At 61.4% G+C, this 7333-nt stretch overlaps 1 long non-coding RNA gene across 1 annotated transcript; it reads left to right on the top strand.

Annotated features, from left to right (window-relative positions):
- Nucleotides 1–3297: 3297 nt before the first annotated feature.
- Nucleotides 3298–4553, top strand: LOC123642894. The gene is made up of 3 exons (XR_006736549.1): nt 3298–3594; nt 4084–4251; nt 4404–4553. It is a non-coding gene; the product is annotated as an uncharacterized LOC123642894 (long non-coding RNA).
- Nucleotides 4554–7333: the final 2780 nt, after the last annotated feature.

The raw sequence follows: 7333 nt of genomic DNA, 5'->3' as shown, positions 1-7333 counted from the left end.
GTCCCAGCAGAGACTCCCGAGGAAAGACCCGGAACTCGCCCCCGAGAGTGCGTGAACCCAAGAGACCAGCAGTTCACCCAGGGCTGGGAGGGGCTGGAGGCAGGAGTGGGGAGCCGAGCTCTGTGGTGGCGCACCTGAGCCAGGTGTGGTGGTTGGAGCCGCCTGGGTCCCGCGAACCCCCCTCGGATGAGAGCGCACGGCCTACGGAGTGGGGAGAGACCAGCTCCCATCTGCTGTCCTGAGTCTCGGCCCCCTGAGCTCTGCGGTTGAGAAACGGGGACAGGGAGGGGCCACTTTCTCGAGTCCTTTGATCTCGAGTGGCCTTCGGGTGGTTTTTGTGGGGCTGGTAGAGCTCAGAGCCTGAGGGGACGAGGGAACAGGGCGTTCCTGCTGGATTCCAGCTGCCGTCTGCATCCCATCAGCTCCGTCCTGCTGGGTGTTTGGGGCTTCGTCCTGCACATCGGAAGTCAGAGCTCTGGCCGCTCCCCCACCTGCGACTGGCTCAGTGGGAAAGACCCCGGGAGTCAGTTACCCGGCTCCGTGCCCTCCTGCTGGGTCACACCCGCGGCCTCAGGGTCAGCCCTGGGACAGGTGACAGGGTGTAGGTTGCAGGGTCAGCCCTGGGACAGGTGATAGGGCACAGGTCACAGGGTCAGCCCTGGGAGAGGTGACAGGGCACAGGCCACAGGGTCAGCCCTGGGACAGGTGACAGGGTGCAGGCCACAGGGTCAGCCCTGGGAGAGGTGACAGGGTGCAGGCCCGGAGACTGGAGGCTGCAGTGCTGGCGTGTGGCAGTGATATGGTCCTCCGGGCTCCCTGCTCGGTGGGGTCTCCCGAGGGGTGGGAGGGGCTCCCGAGGGGTGGGGGGAGCAGACCCCCCTGGCACGACCCCCTCCCACTGGCCCAGGTGACCCCCTCAGTCCGAGGGCCGACCAGAGGTCAAGGTGGCCTCAGATGTGCGCCCTCCCGTGTGGGAAAGGTTCACACGGAGCACAGGGAGTGACAGCCAGACCCCTAGCTGCCCGCTCCTCCCAGCTACCTCCAGGTCCCGGGGCCAGCGTGGGGCCGGGCGGGGGGAGGGCGGGTGGCGCTGGGAGAGGGGCCGGCGTGGGGGAGGGAGCCGTGCGGCTGGCAGCCCTCCAGGCTCAGGGCAGGTCAGCGGGGCCTGGGAACACAGCAGCCCTCAGAGGTGACTCAGGCCCAGCCGCGGGGGAGGGACGCAGCCCAGGCCTTTCTGCGACTGCAGGGTGGGGCTGTGGCTTGCGCGGGGTGGCCCCCCCAGCCCTGGAGACCGAGACCAGCCTGGCTCACGCCCACAGCCCAGCTCCGTGGGAAGCCCTGGCCCACCGAGACAGCTGCAAGGTCGCCAGGGTCACTCCCAAGGAGCGGAGCGGAGGTCTCTCCCCCGCTCTGCAGCAGTTCCCTGGGCGCCTGACCCCAAGGGCACCGTGCCCCAGTCATTCCAGATGCACATATGTGTGTGCGTGTGCGTGCGTGTGCGTGAGGGTGTGTGTGGACGTGTGCCTGTGTGTGAGTGTGCATGCATGGGCATGAGCGTATGTATTTCCGGTGTGCATGTACGTGTGTGTGTGTTTGCATGCAGTGTGCGTGCGTGTGAAGCCCATCACCCCCCTGCTGGCTCCCAAGGCCAGGCTGTGGGGGGGCCCTTCTGCCTCTGACGGTCCCCCCTCCGTCCCCTGCCCCACACGACATGCCGTGGCCACCACGCACAGCCTCTGGCATCTGGGAAAAGGCCGAGGAAGTCGGGGGACCCCGGGGAGGGCGTGTCTGGGCCCAGCCAGGTGGCCGGGCTGTGCGGGGAGCCACAGAGACGGCTGAGAGGCAGCCGGCATCACATGCTGCTCTGGCAGCGAGACCAGCGTGCCTGGTCCCTCCCGGGGTGGACACACCGCTGCCCCCCGTGTGCTGTGCAAAGCGCATTTGGACAGAGGAGAAAAGTTCGTGACCCTAGTAAGGAAAAGGTACGGGCCTTGTCCTTGTCCCTGGGGTCCCCTGGGCATGGCGTGGGAGCGGGGCAGGCCGGAGGGGGGACCCTGAGACGCAGTCTTGCGAGGCTCACACTGCAGGGGGAGGGAGGGGCGGCTGCCGCGGGACCCGGGAGCCCACGCTCGGCCTGGCCTCGACCCCAGGGCCAGTGGCCCGCTCCAAGGAGGCCGACGTCCCTTCCTGGCCAAGGGACACTCACTGGGAGGAGAGGAGAGTTTCACGCAGGGCTGCTCACAAGTTTCTGGAGCGACGAGGGAGGCACAGCGCAGGGCACGCGGTTCCCAGCCCCTGTGCCCAGGGAAACCCCCCTCGCCGTCAACGCAGCCCCCACCCTCGGGCCTGGACACGCGAGGTCCACACCCTGGGGCCAGGCCCTCCCCGCCCTCGAGGAGCACGAGGGCTGGGGCTTGTTCAGCCTTTGAAAGGTCTGCGGAGGTCGGAGGTCGGAGTGAGAGACTCTCGGAGGACAGGGAGGGACTCGCTCTCCTCCATCCGCTCCTCCCACAGCTCGCGCGTGGAGAGGACTTCTCGGGGACAGCTCTGTGGCCGAGGGAGCCAGGCCTCCACTGGCCACGCTGCCCGCGCCAGGGACACGTGGGTCTCCAGGCCCACGGAGACCAGCCCGGTTCCCTCCTTCCCAGGCCCGCACCAGCCGTCACCAGGCTCTGCCTCCTCGTCCCTGCACAGGCATCTGGGGTCCCTGTCCCTTGGGGCTTGCCCAGGGGTGCCCACCGGGACCGGCTGAGCGAGGACTCGTGGGCATGGGCTCCCCACTCTCCACATGCCGACACTCATGATGCCGCTCGAAAGTTCGCTTTTATCTGGCCACACACGTGGAGAGTGGCCACACATATGGAGAGTGGCCACACACGTGGAGAGTGGCCCCGTGTCACGTGCAACTGCCCCTGTGTGCGGGGTCTGCGCTGCCCGCCACGTCTCTGGCTGGGCGGTGGGGGCGTGGGAGGTGCCCCCTGGGTGGGGGAAGGTGGTGCCCGGGGCTGCCTCTGCGCACGGCCCCCCTGCGAGGGCCCCCCGCGATCTGCTGCTCGCTGCTCCCGCCCACCCCTCCCCCGTGTGCAGGGCCGGCCCTGGCCCGGGTCCTTGGCACGTGCCGCTCTGCGCCAGGACGCACCGTCTCCCCGTCCTCACCAGCTCCTCACTCCGGGCCGTGCCCGGCCCCCATGGCCAGGGCCCCACGTGCCCTGTCCCAGACGTGGCATTTGTCACAGTCCTTCTGGACGGCTGGACACTGGGTGGGCTGAGCTCTGCAGTCACATCCCCAGCTGCAGAGCCAGGCTCAGTCCTCCGCCGTGCGGCCTCCGGTGCCTCAGTCTCCCCCTCTGCCGTATGGGGATGATAATAGAGCGATTCAGAGCCAAGGGCCCGAGCACCTCTGCAGACAGCCTTGGAGGAGGCGGCGAACTGTCCCTCAGACCCTGAGTGCGTCTTTCCCGGACCCAGACCAGGCGGCAGCAGAGGCAGCCGGTGGCATCCCGCGAGTCCTCCGCAGGGGACAGCCGTGCAGGGCGGTGGCTGCATGCTGGCCCCTGAACAGCCGTCTCAGATGTCTGTGAAATACATTTTGGGGTGAAATATTTTGATTTCCTTCAGGCTGACCTGGGGATCTGGCTGTGACCTGAGTGTAGGTGTCAGTCCCAGGCTTGGTTGTGAACCCGGGTCGTTTGCGTTACGCGGCGGGTGACGTGGGAGTTGCCCCAGCGCAGAACAGCCGGGGAAAGTCACTGCGGCGGGGGCGACTCACTGGCGTCTGCCACACACAGCAACACGGAGCCGGGCGGCGGGCGGGGGGCCTAGCCAGGCACCTGCGGCTGCTGGGGACAGGCAGCCTCTGGGTCTTTGGGCCTCAGCCGCGGGGCAGCACTCGTGCCCCTGGGTGCTCCCTGGCATCAGCCACAGGGCCGGTTCCAGGGCTGCCATGTGCACCCTGCTGACAGGGGGCCTTGGGGTTCCAGGGGTCCCCATGGGAGTCCCAGGGGCTCAGGAGAAGGCCCTGGAACCATGAGGAGGCCCATGCATTTTTACGCTTCATTTGTGCTAGTACTTTTACTTATGTAGTGGATTGAAGATTTTGGAAACCGCAGGACCAGGGGGTCTTGAATATTCCCCCCGAGTCTGGCTGGAGCTCAAACGAGGACTCTCCACTGACCAGACCGCGGACGCCACCAGGGCGGAGAGCTGGCGGCCTCCCGGCTGGCAGCCCCGTGCCCACGCGTGTCACGGGAGGTGAGGATGTGCCGTCCACAAACGAGCCGTCTCAGCCTGGAGAGAGTGGGGGGTCTGCGTGGGGGGTCTGCGTGTGCGCCCACGTGCACCCAGAGAGCACCACTGACAGTGAGACCCAAAGCAACAAACCGAACATTCTTTTTCTGCAAAAGCACACAGGATTGGGAAGAACGCAGCCCCGCTCCAGGGAGCCAACGTCAGCCTGGGAAATGTGCAGCCTCAGCGTGCCTGGCAGCAGAGCAGCGTCACACACTCGCCGTGATTGCGAACATGTGGCCGCTTCCCTTTGCGAGAAATAACAATTTTTTCCCATCTTAGCTGTTCTTACTTCTTTCAGTGCTCTACTTTGAAATAATTTACAACCTAGAAGGGAATTAAAGAAACGTTGCAAGAGCAGAGAGGGAGGTTTCTGGATTCGGGACCCGTCCCTCTTCCTTTATCCCACCCCCTCCCCTTCTCTCTAAGCCTTTCTAGAACAAAGGAGAGTAGCTTCTCCAGGACGGGAAACCTCCCCTCCCCCCCAGGGGTCATGAAAATCAGCTCAGGAAAGGCAGATGGACTGGAGAAAGGACGGTCACATCTGTCGCAGCGTGGGTAGCGCGGGGGACTGTGGGCGGGTGGCTGCCCAGTGACCCCCTGGGCACAGGGGGTTCTGGCGCCTCCTTCTAGGGCAGGGAAGGGGACTGCGGGTGACTTGGGGTAGTGAATGATTTTTGGGGGAGTTCAGTGGGCTTAAGGACATACAATGGCCTGGGATAAAGTCTGCTGGGCCAAAGGGCGGACAATGGTTTGTGACAAACGTGTCTAGGCATGGTGACAGACACCAGTCTTTCTTACGAGATAAGAGTTTAGTTAACGAAAGCTCAGGGAGGGGACCCGGGGTCATTGTTTTCTTCTTTGGCGGTCAGGACTCCAGGCAGATAAGGGAGCTTCAGGGACAGCCCCCGCCCCCACCAGGGCTGGGGGGAGGTCAGAGAGACCTGTCCACGTGGAAAGTGCCACATTTTGGGGTGTCAGTCTTTGAGCCCCCACAGACGAGTGACCATGTCCGTCTGCGCCTGGGCTCACTTTCTCGGAGCTGGACCGTCTCCTACACACCCTCCGTGCAGTGACCTAACGATGTGACACCACCTGACGGACGTCCGTTTTCAAGCGTCACTTGTCCCAGTAATTTTCCTTCCCACCCAAGGGCACAACCCAGGACTGCACTTGGGATTTAATCGTCACATGACCCACAATGTCCTTGAACCCAGGACACCTGCCTGAATGTCCTTGTGCCCCGGACCTTGGCAGCCCGAGAGGGAGCCGGGGGCAGAGCGGGAACGCGGTCGGGGAGCCCCCACCCCGCAGGCCGGCCAGGCACAGAGGGCGGCTGGGGTGACGGCTGAGCCTCGGTGCTGGGCGCTCCACGAACCCCACGCCCCTGTCTCTGCCGCGTGACCTCGGCACAGGTGGTCAGACGGGCGGCCGGCCTCCCACCGAGGGCAGAACACTCAGCGTGTCACCTTCCAATCTGATCTTGGCCGTAGGTTCTCCACAAGTGGGCCACATCATATCCAGAAAGTTCCGTCTTATTCTTAGCCCGTTTCGAATTTTTACCTGTGATAATGGTGCTGAATGTTTGTTGAGTGATCTTTCTGCGTTTGTGAAAATGATCGTGTGTTTTACTGTCTGGTCTGCTGCCGTGGGCGATCACACCGGTCGACTTTCAGATGTTGAACGAATCTTGCGTTCCCGGGCCAAGCCATGCTCCTCTGCGTGTGTGATTTTTCCCGTTTGTACGTTGCTGGCCGTGATTTGCTACGTTTCATTGGGTATTTTGTGTCTGTGTTTGTGCAGGTTGTTACTCTCTAACTTTGTTTGCTTGTGATGCCGTTGTCGGGTGTGGTCGCAGAGCCCTCGCCGATAAGACAAGTCTTGGGAATGTGTGTTGTTTGCTGGGGCTGCCACAGCCACGCCCCGCAGACTGTGGCAAACACAGCATTTACCGTCTCACCCGTCCGGAGCCGGGAAGTCGAGATCAAGGTCCGGGCAGGGCCGGTATCTCCCGAGGCGTGTACACAGCATCTCCTTGCCGTGTAGACGGCGGCTTCCCCGTATGCTCACGGGTCGTCCCTCCATGCATGTCTGTGTCCTCAGCTAGTCTTACGAGGACGCCGGTCAGGCTGGATCAGGGCCACCCTAGTGACTCATTTTAACTTAATTATCTCTTTAAAGACCCATCTTCAAATAGTCACATCTGAGATGCTGGGGGTGGGGGAGGGACAGGCGCTGTCCCTCCTCTTCTGTTTTCTGACCGAGACTGTGCGAGATCGGTTTCATTGCTTCCTTCCATACTTGATAAAACTCCAGTCAAACCATGGGGTGTGGAGTTTTCTTTGTGGAAAGAGTTTTGGTGATGAATTCAATCCGAAAAACAGACGGGGCCATTCACATTTCCCATTTCATCTCACGCTGGTTTGATGAGTTGTGTTTGTCAGGAATCTGTGTCGCCTGCATTGTTGAATTTACTGACACGAAGCTGTTCGTGACATTGTATTATTGCCCTTTATTGTCCCGATGCTCTGCCGGGATGTCGATGACGCCCTTTCAGACCTGGCGTTGGCACTGGTGTCTTCTCTCTTTTTTCCTTATCAATCTTGCTGGAGAGTTGTCAATTTTTATAATTTAAAAAATCAGTTTTGAGTTTGTTAATTTTTAAAATTATCTGTTGTGTATTTCAGAAATTTCTGTTTGGGTTTAGTTTGCTTATCTCCTTCTAGCTCCTCATATTGGAAACTTTGTTAGCGATATTAAACCTTTGTGTTTCCAACATAAGCATTTAAGGCTACAAATTTCCCTCTAAGCACCCCTTTGCCTGCATCCCACAAATTTTCACATTTTGTATTTTCATTTGCTTCCGTTCAAAATATTTTCTAAGTTTCTTTGTCACTTCTTTGATCTAAACGTTATTTACAAGTGTGTTGTTTGGTTTCCAAGTAGTTGAGGCGGGGCCCGGGACAGCAGCCCTGAGGAAGAGACTGTTCCCATCCCTGCTTTTCCATGGGACACGGCTCGACTCAGTGACCTGCTCAAGGTCAGT

This window comes from Lemur catta, chromosome 1 (assembly GCF_020740605.2).
Source record: "Lemur catta isolate mLemCat1 chromosome 1, mLemCat1.pri, whole genome shotgun sequence".
In the NCBI taxonomy this organism is placed as follows: domain Eukaryota; kingdom Metazoa; phylum Chordata; class Mammalia; order Primates; family Lemuridae; genus Lemur; species Lemur catta.
The sequence above is the reverse complement of the archived record's forward strand: the minus strand, read 5'-3'. Positions and strand labels throughout refer to the sequence as shown.